Genomic DNA, 16,858 nt, shown 5'->3' with positions numbered 1-16,858 from the left:
TGTGTGCAGGGGGATGTGTGCAGTAACTAGAGCATGGGGTGGAGGGCCCACTTTATCCATAGTGCCAGGGACTTGAATGAGTGTAAGGCTGTGAGATTGTGTGTGAACAACAGCAACAATTGAGGCAGTTGATGAGTTGGTGAATAGAAATGACCAAGGAGCAAGATGTCGAGCAGGTCTCTATGCCTGACTCCAGCTGTGAAAGCATCTGGGTGCCTCTAGGGGCAAAAGCATGGAGGGGGTTAGCTGTTGGGACCTGGAAAATCCTGACTCAGTTCTGTGTGTGATGAGTGACAGTTTCTACCAACAATGGGTGTAGGGCTGCAGCTTTGGGAACTAATGGAATGGAATCATAGAGTGGCCTGTGTTGGAAGGGACCTTAAAGATCATCTTTTTGTCATGGGCAGGAGCACCTTTCACTAGACTAGGTTGTTCCATCCAACCTGGCCTCATATGTGTCCAGATGCCAGCATCTGTTGTTCTTGGTGTCCATCTGGAAACCTGGAACCACTGCAGCCTGATGTCAACCCAGATGTGATAAGAGTGAGTGAAGCCCACCAGATCTGGCAACTTCTAATGTTATGTCCAAGTAAATATATTGAAAACATGGTAATTGCAATTGGGAACTCCATTTCAATTTTAAATGTCTAGAGCAATTACGGTGAGGTACTGCTCATTCAACTTGCCAGAGCAAAATGTTTGGTACAGAGCAAAAAGTACTGATGGATTTTAACTTATCTTACTGTATAAATGGGTTCTGGTTTCCTCCTTATGCTGATTACTGAAATGCGAATTTCTGAACCAAAGAGTATTAATTCAGGAAGACAGTACTGTAAAAATTGATATTTTCTAATTGGAAACTATAAAATGAGGATTCCCAGAGAGATAAAAAAATAATTGAGAATAATTTGACTAATCAGTGAGTCATTGAAAGTAGAGCCGTGCACTTTAGCGTTCTTATGGCTTTTGTGCGTATTTACGTATTTTAATTGGAAAAAAATACAGATTTTTTGCCACCTGGTGTTTTTGCATGCTGCTTAGCTGTGGTATATGAATAGATTGCAATTTATGAAATAATAATCTTAATAATAACATAGCTATTAATTCAGTATTATTGTGAAAAAGGATTGACACAACTTGAATATTCTCAGTGTATTCCTACCCACCTTTCTTACTGAGTTATTAATCTGCATATAAAATTGGTGGTGAATTATTGCTTGCAAATGGGGATTCAATTGTGTAGGACATGGTGCTTTTACTTGATAATAGGGGTCTTTCTAGTCTGGCAAGCAAAGACATAACAAGATCCAACAGCTGGAAGTTTAAGTCACCAAAGTCCAAACTGGAAAGACCGTGAAAACTGCTGGCAATGAGGGCAAGTAACTGTTGAAACAGATTACTCAGGGACATAATAAATCTTTCAAATTCTTGTTTCTGTAGTTCTTAGGAATATCACCAGATTTGTCAGATACTGAAATTATATGAAGGTGGTTTAAGTCTATTTAATGACTAAGACTGAGCTAGTTCAGGAGAAGAAACTGTATGCAAGTTCAGGAGAAGAAATGTCTACCTTTGTCTAAGATAAATAAAATTCAGGTTAAAAATCTCAGTGGGCTAGCGGGTTATATTGCCACTGTAATTGGCTTAAGTAAATTCTCATACCCCATATGGTTTAAAGAGGCATTATTTGGTCATATTTTTTGGGCTAGATTGTGAAAGGCCTGACTGGTGTTCACAACAGGAACTTGGTTTTTAGTATACCTTGGCCAGGTTAAAGGCTTGCTCAGTTCCCATGTGACTCAGGGGTCCATAGTTGGTGTTAAATAGTCCAACCCTTGGAGCAGAGCAGTTGGTTCTACCAGAAATGGTACAGCTTACTTTTCAGGAGGATGTGATGATGGGTACCTTGCATGTGAAGTATAGAGCTGTAGAACCTAGAAGCATTTTTAAAGCATTTTTGGATTTTTTCAGTGCCAGCACATGAGTTTGTTACTTTTGTAAACGTTTAATATATTTCTTGAGCGAGTTTCTCAGAACAAAACAAGAACCACCTCTAGTGATGAAGCTCCTCTTACTACAGTTAATACAATGACTATTATAAACTAAGCGCAGAGCTGGGGGTGTTTTATCCATAAAATGAAGCACAAGAAAAGGAATAAAAGCAAGTAGAGTGCTTGTCAGAAATGGATGATGGAGAAACTGCAATCTGTAAAGAGGAAAGAATTCAGTTCAATTACATGCTTGAAAACACATGGCTAATAGATGGGGGAGAGATACATCAGTTACATTAATGTGGATCAATAACTGATCATTGCAAAGAGGCATAAGAGACAAGTGTGTGCCATTAATGAGAAGGAATTAAATACAGTCAAGAAGTCAAAAGCATATATCATCAAAAATGAAGAGCACGACTGAGTCAAATTTCTACTCAGTGTGAAATTTTTTGGTCTTGTTAATGGCACTCCTTAGCTTTACTGGGAAAGAAGAATAACCTTTAGAAAAAAATTAATTTGCTTTCATTTGGAACCAGATAATTAATAGCTCTTTGAAATTCAAAACAAATTATTGTACCTGAACCTAAAAAGTTATTTGTTATCCAATGCTTAAATGTGTAAAGCTGATGAATAAAGAAGGTAGCTAGAAAAGAATTCTGGACAGCTATAACTAATGAAGCAAAATGCAATTGTTTTGGAAGAGAAAAAAAGAGAAGAGGTAAACTGGGAGATTTAAGACTGAGAAATGAGAACAGTGTTTTAGATATAAAATTATGAAATGGATATTTTATTAGAGTTTTTCTAGTTGTTGTGGGAGACTGGAATGGCATAGGACCAAAGAAAGTCATAATCTGTAACCCTTGTGATTAATGAAAAATTGAAAACTTGACTCAATGCCTAGAATAGTGAGGATTTTTAAGTGGGTATCTCTGTAGAGGAGCTGAAGTGAGCAATCGGGAAAAAATGCAATTTTTACACACATCAATACATTAACAAAGAAAAATTATTGACAGAAAAGCAAAAAGAAGAGAATTGTAATGGCACTACGAGAAATAGAAATCGTTATCTCATTTCCATGAGCAGCAGTTCCAATATTGTTACTGTAAAACATGGAGTACATTTAAAATTTTACAACAGGCGCAGTAGTGTGCGACTTGGAGGGTCAAGCTCTTAGCAAGATGCAGTTTCGGGTTCTTTATTGGTATTTGTTAGATTTATAAGAAATTGTCAGATTTAAAGCCTTGCTTCTCCTCCTTCCAGACCTTGGCCTCTGGCCCACATGTCCTAACCTTGACAGCCTTAATGCTTTTGTGATGCTCAGTTATGGATACAGGAGTGTCTGGTTTTCAGCTCGGTTCCCCTCTGGAAGAAAACTATCTAAGAGATCTGAAAAAGTTCCTGGTTTTTCCAGCAGGGAATTCCCATTATGTACACGCATGCTACTGCAGCCCAGAGTTTTACTTCCTTACGCTACTGAAGATCAAAAAAGAGAAAGCTAATTCTTCCTCAAGGTAAGGTTTTATGATGATAGTAAGGATGATGCTTACAACCAGCTGGTAACAGAGTGAGGTACGTTTGCAGGACCAAATAGTTATCGTGCCTATAAGACAGCCTTTTTGTATCTTCCCTAATTTTGCAAAGTAATTATTTAGATTGAAGGGCAGAAAAAAAAGTAAAAAAGTAAAATTCAGGATTTCATTCTAAACTTTCTGTAACTGATGAATCATCAAGTTATGTATTAAATAGTCTTTTTTGCAGGTTGGATTTTTTAAAAAAATATTATTTTTTACATCATCTGGAATATACTTCCACGTGTCTTTGCTCTAATAGCTCATCTAAAATTTTATAAATTATTATTTCAAAGAATATGCTCTCTCGACAATATGTAGCCTCCCAATGTGTTGTTGGTTTTTTTTTTTTTTTGCTCCATCTGTTCAGTAATAGCCATTTTGCAGAAGAAAATGAAGGTCAGCAGCTACTCATTACTTGATCAATGCATTATTATTTTTTTAAATTGTTTTTAATTTGAAGTTTATCAAATCTGTTCCTGTCTGCATTTGGCTTTTGTCCAGTAGTGACCACAAGTTTTGTGATGAAGAGTAAATGGTTTTTGGGGTGGAATGAAGGATGGGAACACCAACCTACTCCTATCCTCCTTGCATGAGACCTTGAACTTTCTTGTTCTTTCCTCTTTTAGACTAGAGTGCATATCTTATTCTGAAATATGAAGGTCAAAGTCCTTTTACTGTGCTGTTCCTGTCTATATAGCCTCAAGATATAAGAATATATAATAAATACTCCAGTAGTCAAAATAGGATTATTTTTCCAGTTCAGGTACTTATGAAAATTCCTACAATTGATAGACACTCAAACCTGAAATTGTCATTTTTCCTTTCCCTCTCTTCCCTCTACATTTTTTCTAACTGTTGCTATGAGGAGCTATTATCAAAATAATCACCTGGGTACAACACAAGCATCACTTGAGAATTCTTCCTACAGTGCATCATTAAGGGACATAAACACTTCTGAGTACATCAATGACTAGTTTCACTTATAAAGGATAAATTCTATGATGTGGACATCTGCCCATTAAAAGCTGGACTGAGAGCAGCAACCCTTTTGTGCCTGTAATCAGAAACATAGAAGGTTGCAATGATTCAAATTAACTTCTGAGATGAATTTGAGTCACTGACTGAAAAATGATGGTCCTGTGATCCTGTGATTATTGGTGATATTTTTTTTCAACAAGACTTTAATGAAATTCTCCTGTGTCTGAATTACCATGCTTGATCTCAATTTTAGGAGATACAATGTGAATGCAGAACATCAATCAAAAAGTATTACTCAGAAGAATTTCAAATATATTTTCATTTTATTCTAAAAATCTATATCAACCATATTTCATAGAGAGATTTCAGGATGAACCTGAAACTAAAATTTTTAATCTGTGTTGTAGAAGCAATATCATGTTTGGTAGGCAGAGGAACAGGATAAACAAGAATACAAGAATGGAGGAAAAAAAGAATTTTAAAGTACATGGGATTCTGTGGTATCACAAATAGTTTTTTTGTCTTTTTTTTTCCTCTTACTGAAAACTCTATTTTCAGGGGAAAAAAAAAGTGTTCTGCTCAGATGGATGTAATTTTGATTTTGTAAAATAACTTTTGGCTAATATCAATAGAAACTAGTAGTTCTTTTATACTAAATAGAATCCTGTTTGAAGGATTTCAGCAAAACAAATTACTCCCTCCCTCCACCATTAAATAAAACATATCAGGTTGCTTTGACATCAACATCTAACCATGTCTGGTTTTAATCATGTTTTTTGGATATATTTCAAACGTTTTTGTGTTCAATCCATTTTATTCACAGAGGCTTACTATTCCTTGGTCTTTTGTGTTTAAACCAGTTCCTAACATCAGCAAAAATCCTCTTTAGTAAAAAATCTGTGTATACACACAAAATCTTCTAATGAGCATGTAAGGTTGTATAGCACATACGTGTGCATGACTTTTCTGAGATGAGAAATATAGCAGAGGTGGTTAGCAAAGGCACTACACTGCTTTTTCATTTTTTACAGGAGTACCTGAAATGAAAGTTGTTTCAGCATTTCTTCATGTTGCTTTACACATTTTGATTGTTGCTGAAAATTGCTGGATGCTGGAGGAACTCCCTTCTGTTTATATTACAACTTCCTGTGAGTTCCAGAGGGGGCTCTTCCTACAAGTATAACAGGAGAAATCTCACAGCAGACATCTCTTGTTCTTTCTTTCTTTAGAAGTCAGACTGGGAGAGAAAATATTGCTGGGGCAGAAGGAATGGGATAAGGAGAAGCTGGTTATGGAGCTCAAACTGTCCAATGTTCATGATAAGCTTCCATAATTGCTGTTCCATGTTTTTCCTTTGACTGTATTTTTTCATCACATCACATGTGATAGGTAGGACCAGAAAATAAACTACTTAACATGAGAGTTCGATAGGATGACTTGTATGCACAGTAAGTACTGGTTTGGGTTGTTTTCTCTTTCCTAGATTATACACAATGTTGAGATCCTCTATGCAGTAAATAATAGAGTGTACCTTGCCCTTGAATCTTCTTAAACCACTGCCACATTTACTATCAGCTTTTTTAAAGTACTATTTTATATAAAGAAACATATTGCTACTTCTCTCTTAAAAGTGAAGTGTGTCACTCCACGAGCAACAAGAAATTGTTCTGGTGTACTTCTTGCTTCAATCAGAAATATGAATGTTGTCTACACAAAGACAAATGTTTACTATTGGCAAGTGACCCACATATTAAGGCCATTTTGAGAACTAAAGCTCTATCTCTCACTATGAGGAATTTGGATTTTTTTCCCATGAAACTATCATTTCCTAAAATGATATTGTACTGCTGGATATTGTACCAAATGTGTTTTATATCTATGAATAATCATTGTAATATCTACTACTTTAAAGAAATAGAGATGGAATACTTACTGCCTTTTAAACTCTAACTACAAATATCTGAGGAGTCTGTCAGTCAAAGACTAAAAAAAGTGAATATGAACAAATACATTTTATCCTGACAGGTAGTCTCTCTGCTGAAAAGTAAAAGTTTCAACTGACAGAATTTACAGGTTTTTTACTGAATAAGCCATTCATGTTTTTTACCACTAACCATAGCATTTCCCCAAGTTATCTGTGGTTACTACTGACCCCCATGCATTGAGGATCCACATTAGATTCAAAATGTCAACATAACAACATGCAGCTGAATTTACAACGTATACTTGATGACAAAATTTTGGCCTGCATTAGGAAGTTATGGAAGGCCACTGGCCTATTCTTCAAAATGGATTAAAGTGACACATTGAGAATTTCTGCTGGTGTCTGTTGCCTTTACTCAGCAATAATGGACTTGTATTATTCTCTTTTTGCAACGGTGACACTAAAAAAGTAATTTTGCTGGGTCAAGTGAGGAGCACTGTGTAAGTTCTCAGGAGATTCCTACTCTGGTAGGACTCTCTGCTGCATTTATTGTTATATTGAAATCTTTTTGTGAACAAGATAATGGTTTGACTAGAGGGATGGAGCACCTGCTGCAAGGAAAAGCTGAGAGAATTGGGATTGTTCAGCCTGGGAAAGCGAAGATTCAGGGTGATGTAACTGTGGCCTTCCAGTACCTGAAGGGAACCTATGGGAAAGATGAAGACAGACTTTTTACAAGGGTCTGGAGTGACAGGACAAGGGGGAACTGCTCCAAACTTGTGGAGTTGCATTACAAACTGAAAGACTAAGTTTTGGCTAGATGCTAGGAAGAAATTCTTTATTGTAAGGGTGATTCTTTACTGGATGAGGTTGTCCAGAGAAGTTGTGGCTGCTGCATTCCTAGAAGTGTTCAAGGCCAGTTTGGATGGATTTCTGAGCAACCTGGTCTGGTAGAGCATTCCCATCCATGGCAGGTTGGTCTTTAAAGTTTCTTCCAACACAGACAATCCTGTGATTCTATAATTTACACAAGGCTTATGCTGAAATCCCCTGTAGCCTTATGGTTTGAGGAACCCCCAGAACAAGAAAGATGAGAGATCATACTTTGTCCGAAAGTAGAGATAACTGGCCTGAGTTTCTAAATCGATGAACACCAGAAGCCCCAAGTTACTGGATCAAAACAAGTATAGTCTATCTCCCAGGTGATGTTAAAATATCACCTTACTTTTCATTTGGGTATATTTTCATGGGTATATTTTCATTTGGTATATATATTTTCATGGGTATATTTTCTCCAAACTGAAATGTCTAAAATAAATTAAAACCTAGACAATTTCCCCCCCTCAATATATCCATTTTTTGTTAAAAAACAAAATAGTTTAGAACAGGCAAATCAAATTGGATTTAACATTTTTCTTCTATCAATTTGATTGTTGAACTAGTAAAAGTAATTTTATTGTGTGTTGGTAAAAGTTAGACTTTCCTTGACCTTCAAGGTATGTATTCCCTTTCCATCTAGAATAACTAATGTTTTGTCATTTTTTTCCATAGAAATAATAATAGCAATTGCAAGGGTTATAAAGTTGCAGTAGCAGCAGCAATAATTCTTTCCCTGTGAAAAACCAATACAAAGCAGATGAGAAGCCTTGTAGTACTTTCTCTGTCCATAGCTAATCTGGAATAGATGGGCTGCTAAACAGGCTGGAATCACTCCCCACTTCCTTTCTCTCTCAGTAGCACCTTGGCTAGAAACTACACTGTGGAAGTGCTCCAAGGGCTGAATTTAGTGATACTCTGCAAAAAAGGCAGGTCCTGTATCAGGTTTGGTTCCTCATCAAAATGCTGAAATGGATAAAAGAAGGCAGTGTTGAAATTTTGGCTGTTTTCTCTCATCTTCATATTGTTCCTCGGGATCGGAGACCAATCCCCACCTGGCTACACCCTCCTTTCAGGCAGTTATAGAGAGTAAAAAGGTCCACCCTGAGCATCCTTTTTCCAGGCTTAACACCCCCAGATCCTTCATCTGCTCTTCATCAGATTTGTGTTCCAGAGCCTTCCCCAGCACATTCCAGACCCTGAACTGAGGAGCCCACAAATGGACATCTCAAATGAGCTGTGGCTCACCAGTGCCCAGTACAGGGGGACAATCAGTGCCCTGGTCCTGGTGGCCACACTATTGCTCATCCAGGCCAGGATGCCATTGGCCTTCTCGGCCACCTGGGCACACATGCTAGCTCACATCCTGGTGTCTGTTAACCAGCAATCCCACACATTTTTCTGATGAGTCCGACGTAGCTGGTTTAAGCAGATAATTGCAATGAGACTGTAACTATCACAGTGAATGTGTTCACATTATAGTTTTAGTCTGCTTCAAAAATTATTTGGTGAAACCAACAGGCCCTACTAACAGTGTTCTTTGCTGGATTAAAGTTTCCTACTTTGGGTAGGTGTCCTCCCTACAGCTTCCTCATGTCCACTTCAGGGGTTCCCAATTTTGTAAAATGAAGCAAGTTTTATTTCCTTTTCACTTTTTGCTGGAAAATGTTGCTTGATGTTTCAAGCTATTTTAAATTTCTTTTTGTTATGAAAATATGAAATTTATGGTTTACACACTTTCATAAAAATGAGTAGGTGTTTTGTTAATTTTTAACATAAGTTAATACTTTAAAGACTTTTGAGGTTTTCTGTATCCCCCTGTTCATCCTAACTTTATGATTTTAACTTATCCTTGTAATAAATGTTTTCTACTAATTAAAAATATCTTGATTTTGTTTTGGATTTTGATCTAACATTAAATTTGTGATAAAAATAGGCTTAGCTTATTCTGTGCTAAACTTCTGCAAAAATATATCAAATTCTTTAAAGAGCTTTCAGTATAATTTTCTGTAGTTTATCTTGATCTTTATGAATAAAATAGTAGACACATTTACATCTACAGTTATGTTGGATGCAGAATCATAAAATTATAGAATGGTTTGGGCTGGACAATGTGTTCCAGTGCCTCACCACTGTCATAGTGTCCCTGATATGTAACCTAAATCAGTTCAAAACCATTACCTCTTCTCCTGTCACTACATGTCCTTATAAGAAGTCTTCCTTCAGCTCTCCTTTAATCCTAATTTAGGTACTGAAAGGCTCATATAAGGTCTACCCAGAGCCTTCTCTCCTCCAGGCTGAACAATTCCAACTCTCTCAGCCTTGCATCATGGATGTGCTCCAGCTCTCTGATCATCTTTATGGTCCTCCTCTGGACTCCAAGAGGGCCACATTCTTCTAATACTGGGGGTCCCAGAAATTACTTTTTGGAAGCTTTTTATGAGTATTGGAAGAGTGATTTCTTTCTCTGCTCAAGCATGTCTTGTTGCAGTGGGTTTTTTCAGTATGTCAAGATGATACCTCGCTCTCTCACTTGCTTCAGCTGCTGCTTTGTTAATTGTGCCTGCAGATTTTAGACTTCCAAAATTTATCCAATAACATAATTTAAATAAGTTACTGCTTTGAATATTCTTTGACTGGCACTGATTTGGATTCTGAATATAAAAAGAGTTGGAAAATACCTTTTCCTTTCTTTGTTCCTCAATATCTCTAATTTTGTCCAGAGTTGCTCTCAAGTATGTGCCTTGGAGAACTAATGCAGCAGCCACCACCAGTGACAGAGCAATGCCAGGAATTTTGTCCAGCAAACATCCCAGAAAGAAACAGGGTTGTGAATCAAAGGGAACTTCCACACATAGCAGCAGTAATTCAGTTGACTAGTGAACTCCATTACCAGAGTTAACTGCTAGAAAATGGAGGTTTCAAAGAGATCATCAGCTTCTTTAGGCTGAGCTATGTTATACATGAAAATAGAACGATTTCCACAATCATACAAAATGATGATGAATCAGCCAGTAAACTCATTTTTTTTATGTCACATAAGTGCTAAAGAATCTGCAAAAACGTACTCCACAATAGTGCCAGTACTATTTTTTTTTTTAGTGTTAATGAAAGACACACAAAAAATAGTTTTAAACAGAGGAAATATTTGTCTTACGGTGAGTTCAATACAGCCTCCTCATAGCCTTGGGTGAAGGCTATGAAGATTAATGTGAAACATTAAATAAGAATAACAAAACATTTTATTAGAAGATTAATAATGGTAAGGTTTCTAAAACACATAGAAAAAAGGCATTGCTATTGAGAAATTTAAGGGGCCATTGTACAAATATTATGTAAATAAGTGTATTTCTGCTGACAAAGCTTTTAAAATATTGATGTTTTCAGGCTACCATGATCAACTTGAAAAGCTGCGTAGAATTTTTTTTTTTATGATAGAATAATACTTACATATAAAAGCATAGAATAATACTTACATATATCAGCAAGGATGTTGGAAGCAGACAACTTCTTTCAGTTAGCCATCTAAATGCATTCTTACCTTAAATCACTTTATTTTTTGTGTTCTATGTCTACAGATATCACCGTATTTATTCCTTAACACTCCATTGTGTTTCTTAAAAAAAAATAGAAAAAATGTTGCACTTGGAAGTTAGAAATCCACCAATCCTCCAAAAGATGAAAATGTACAGATTATATGTGCTTTTTTCTCTTTTTTGTCCTGTGTTTTACATACCTGAAATTGTTTTCACTCAAGTGGAGCTTTCCTCAGGATCAATGGCCATGTGATTTGTTGGCAATAATCTTGCTTGCATCCTGATAGTTTGACTTTGACTCAAAATACATTTAGAAAAACAATAATCTGTAAGAAAACTCATTAATTCAGAAGGTGACATCTATACAATTATGTATGTAAGAATCCTAAAATAGGGATGAAACTGAAAAATGTGTGAAATTTGACTATGAATTGGCTATATTTTTTTTGATTGGTTGGTTTGTTTTAATTTGGAACAGTAGGTAACAGTAGATAACTATATAGAACCTAGACTACAGTAAAATCTGAGGGAAAAATGACTGAAAAGTGTGTGCAAAGTTTTACTTTGCTCACTTAGAGCAGCAAGGGGCTAGAGATACCCTTTTAGTTTCTCCTGACTGTTTATTTTTGTTTCAGTGTTGTATATTGGCTTTTAATCAGAGGGATTCTGAGCATCTTCAAATCTGTGAGTAAACAGTCAAACTGGTGAGAATGTACTTGTCAGCCTAACTAAATATTAAAGCTTGGTAAATGCTTGCTCAAAAAATAATTTAGGATTATTCACTTACTTTTGAAGACAGCAAATTTCCATGGGATATTTGCAATTTACTGATTTTAAAAAATGAGAAATTCCTTTGAAATATGGGGTATATGCAAAATATCTTTTATGCTGAACTGAAAATTTTTCATTGCCAATTTCCATTTTCTTTTTCATCTGAAAAGTTGATACAGTGAATTATCTTCAAGTGAAAATGAGAGAAAAATCATCACTACTCAATAAATGTAATCTAGCAGGAATTTAATGATTTTTATTCCATTACAGCTACTCTTAACTTTCATGAAGTGAGGAGCACATTTACCCACTTTTGTTATTTTCATTTTTCTATTTTTTAGAACATGATCAAAAGGACTTAGAATCTTAGATATCTTTTATCTTCTGGGAAACATAACTCTTCAGAATTCTTGTAATTAATTCTTATTTTATGAAACTTCTAAAATGGGCAAAAGTCACTAACTTGTTTGCCCCTTTAATGGAGCAGTGTCCTCTTCCCTTGTTTCTAAGGTACTGGTGATGCAAAAAGCCTGTGCATTCAGGAAAAAGAAAGAAAACTCACTTTTCCTACAGAATGAGATGTTTCATCTCACTCTTCATGTAAATGAAAATATTGTTCCCATAATAAACGTCAAGGAAAAAATATTTATTTTACAACACTTACTACAGACCATGTTAAATAAATGATAAAATGCATATCCCAAATGACCAAAATGTGCCATGGGTGTTAAGGAGAGCCAAGGCCAAGCCCATCACTGATGATGGTAGCTCCTCTGGGATAACAGATTTCAGGAGGAAGGAAAACTGCTGGCACAGCAGCCAGACAAAGGAGTGAGAATATGTGAGAGAAACAACCCTGCAGACAGCAGGGAAGAAGAAGGGAGAAAAGCTCCTCCAGGTGCTCCAGATGCCAGAGCAGAAATTCCCCTGCAGCCCGTGGTAAGTTTTAGTTCACTGAAAGTTTTGTAAATGTTGCTGACAGCTCGAAATGTGCCTGGTTAAATGGAAGCAGATATCTGTGAGTTATATGGTACCTTGGCCAAGTAATTGCTTCAGGGATAGCCAGCAAAGCTATGCCAAAAGGGAGTAGCATTTGGAATCTTGCTCATTAAGATGCCTTGTTAATATTTTGGTATGTGATTGTGTGCCTATGTGAGCCCAAACACACAAAAATACTTCATTAGGTTTTGTGTTTCAGATTAAAATAAAAAATCCTGTTTCTCCTGTACATTATAGTTCTCAAGAAAGCATTAAAAAAACAAAAAAGGAAAAATAATTTTATATAATTAGCATTTTAATTTTTAAACTTTGTGTAATAGCCTGTCCTTATTTTCAGCCCTCTTATTTTTGTAGTTCTACAGGCTGCACACTCTGATGTTCTTTGATTGTAACTTGGGTTATTTTTCATTTGGTGTTACGAGTACTGCTATTTTTTTTCCCAAAATTATTATATTTCCAGAAAGGCACTATTCTGCTCTCTTTCTATTTGTCTTACACAACATGGTTTTAGGCAAAATATTTTTTCCCTCCTTTCTCAAATTGTTCCGTGTTGTGTTCCAGTACTGAGTCAAAAGAATCATTTTCAGCTATCTCAAATATACATAGAGAGACATACATACTTATGTATTTGTTATTAAGTTATTCTTTTAAAAACCTCTGTGATTTTTTTTATTAGTTAAAAAGTTTTAAAACCTCCTGCAAATGTGACTCTTACTAAAGAAAAATTTATAACTATGTTATTTCTTCTGCGGACAAGATGGTTTAAACTAGGTGACAAAATTAGTTTCAGCACAAGGTTAAAGAGGAAGACACATCAAAAGGCATTCAAGATTAGGAGAAAGTATAACAACATGACATCCTTTCTTACTTCTGTGTTGCTCAGGCTTTATTCTTAAACAGGGAAAATTTACTTTGATAGACCTATATTGTAAGGTAGTGGATGGTGAGTGGTTTACACATTAAGGCCAATCCCCATCATCTTCCTTTACATGAACTCAGAGCTTTATTTCATTAATTATCTTGGTTGATGAATTTGGAAATACTTGAAGGCAACTGAGAAAGGTTCAGGACAACAAGATGTGAAATACTATTTATTGCCACTAAAATTTCCTTTCTATTCTTTACATTCTTACCATGTAACAAATGTATACTTATCTTTATCAGAGTCTATTTCATGGTTCTAGTAATTATTTCTTGCCAAACATAGTGAAATTCTGGCTGCTATAAAAGCAGAAGAACTTACTTTGCTATATATTTCCCTATTCCCAGGTTTTGCTTAGTGTCTTGAATGTGAGTTATGAAAGATGATGACAAATACAATCCAGGACTACTGTATCTTGTGGTTAACTTCTGTGTCCCTGATTTGACATGGCATGGTGTAATGAAATTTGACTAGAAAAGGATTTCACTGTGAAAATGGTTTGTGAAGGAAGGAAAGCAAAGAACCAGAAAGTAAAGTATTAACAACATATGCACAAGATGACGACAGGGAATTATCCCTGGCAATAATTATAAGCCATTATCATTCAGTATTTTCTTTCTGTATGCCTTGAGTATATAGATACTTTAAAGCCAGATGCTGATTGACTGGTCTGACCACATGATTGTTTGTATGTATGTAAGTGAAGATATATATCAGCAGTATTAGAGGTGAATAGAGAAAAAAGCCTTAATTTTCCAGGAAGACTGTGATCATCTTGATCTGTTTCTCTACCAATTTGAATGACTTTCTACCTATTTGGGGATAGATTTCTTTGAGTTATCAGTAGCAAGCCAAAAAACTTTTCTTCAGGCAGGCCTATGCAATAAGATGGAATTGTGCAATCTCAGCGTTTTGTACCTTCAGCCAAAAAATATCAAGACATACAGAGGTAATATGGCTTTTCTCAGTACATGACCACTACTTGGTGTGACAGATAAAATTATTAGGACCTCAGAGCAACTTGGGGTCTTCATCAGGTCACAACTACATTACAAGCAAAAATAAATAGGGGTTACCAAAACTTGATAATGAGAATTGAAACCTTGATCTCAGTCCGACCTTTTACACACATGAATCTCAGAAGGTGGGGTCAGCTGTCTTTTAGCTTCTTAGAGTCCTTCATGCTCCCCCAAAGCTGCATGTTTAGACTTTATTCTGTACATAATGATCCTCCCTGATGATGGAAAGATCATATGCTGTGGTGAACATCACATTAATCTGACATTGCCCATCCAGTTCGTCCAATGAATAAGATGCCTGATGTACAACCTCACAGTTGCCATTAGGCAAAGTAAGGTTTGCTTTGATCAAAAGCTGATATTCAGGTTCAACACTTTGCATTACATTTTAGTCACAAAAATAATTAATCCATTGTACCAATGAATGAAGTCGGCATTAGAGATAGGCAACACTTACAAAAAAATAAACCATAAAGGATTGAAGCAAATTATGATGTTCCAATCCTGTATTTGGTTTTCACCATGGTTTTCAGGAAAAACACAGGTGTTGGCTATTCTGGAAATGCAAGGGAAGTGGCATAGATGAACGCTCCACTTGCCAGTCTCTAATCTAGATAATTCAAAGTATATTTTCAATTTTTGCTTATTTTAATTTGTTTTTAGTAACTGAATTCTCATTGGCTGAAGGAGATAAGCAAAGTCTTAGCAGGCAAACTCAGCTCAACATGTGGGAGTGATGATAGTCTCTCTTTGTGAGTGACCACATCTCTTTGTCTGAATAATCATTTCTAAAGTCGTGGGGCTAAAGATTAGTGTAAGATATTACCATTTGATGTCAGATGATTTTCAGTTTTGTAATCTGATTTGTAAGCCAATATATTAAAGTAGTTTCCAAAAAGTTGAAATTTGTTGTTTTATTAGTATGGCTGCTATAGTAGAGTACAACTTATGTTTATTCTGCATTTTGTATATTGAAATATCACTATTGAACATCTAAACACTGTAGTTTAGATGAGCAATAGTAGGTGTTTATATTTACAAGTAATTTTTTGTGAAATTATTCCACAGTGGTTTTGAAAATGAAGTATTTCTGCAACTATAGTTTTCCTTTTATGCTTTGAATTTCCATTGTGAGGGGTATCATTATCCATCCAGCCAAATGGCTTGTTCCCAGCAATAGCCAGTAGCAGATTCTAGGCAAAGCGTATAGTAAAGCAGAGAAGCCCTTCCCTCTTCAGCTTCCAGACATAAGCAGATTAATGGCTTTATTAGCCAGCAGCTACATCAAAACACTGTATTTAGTGGCTGGGAATTGATATCTCTTGCATGAACTTATCTCATCTTCTTATGAATTCATTTATACTTTTGGTCTCCTGTGAATTTCACTATTTAATCACATTTTGTGTGGAGAATGTAATTCCTTCTTATGACTTTGAATTGCTCACTGACTGTGGTAGTATCATGATTTTCCTTTTCTGTCCTATGAAAAATAAGGAATAAATGTTCATTGTTTAACTTTATGTAAACTTATCATTATGCTGTAGGTATCTGTTGGTTTTTTTTTTTTTTTTTCATAATTGCTGGGTTTTTTCCCTCTAAAGATTATGGGATATATTTTGTCTACACATTTCTAAGTAGAGAGGCTATTATTTATAGAATCCTAGAATCATGGAATGGTTTGGTTTGGAAGGGACCTTAAAGCTTATCCAGTTCCAACCCCCTGCCATGGACAGTGTATGGAAAATCATGCTATCAAAAGCCAATGTCCATAAAGGAGACAGAGGACTCCTGCAAATTTATTCAAATAAAGTGAGAGAGTCGACCAGGGCACCTACAGGGTTTTCTCTCTGGAGGTTTTGAAGGGCACAACCTCTTTTTAACCTGAGCTCCTGGCCACGTTACCCTCTTTTTTCCCCTCTATTGGCTGTGGTACTAGGAAGGTACAGCCTTCCCAAACCACCTATCACATCTTCCCCTCTTCAACCTGTTGCTTAACCCCAGAGTTCAGAAATTCAGGCTTGTGCAGACCCACTTGTCTGTTTTAGGAACCAAGCTGTCTGGGTCTGCAATGAACCTGCTGCCCGAATTTAGCAGAGATGTTAAGACCCATTTCAAAGATAACAGCTTTATCCATCAAATTGTTTGTAAAGACATAAGCCTACATCTTTCCTCTCAACAGGGACACCTTCCCCTAGACCAGGTTGCTCAGAGCTCCATCCAAACTGGTCTTGTACACTTCCAAGGATGGGGCATTGTCTCAGTTAAATG

The sequence above is a fragment of the Lonchura striata genome, chromosome 1 (genome assembly GCF_050655825.1).
Source record: "Lonchura striata isolate lonStrDom1 chromosome 1, ASM5065582v1, whole genome shotgun sequence".
NCBI classification, from domain to species: domain Eukaryota; kingdom Metazoa; phylum Chordata; class Aves; order Passeriformes; family Estrildidae; genus Lonchura; species Lonchura striata.
This window is presented reverse-complemented; position numbering follows the sequence as displayed.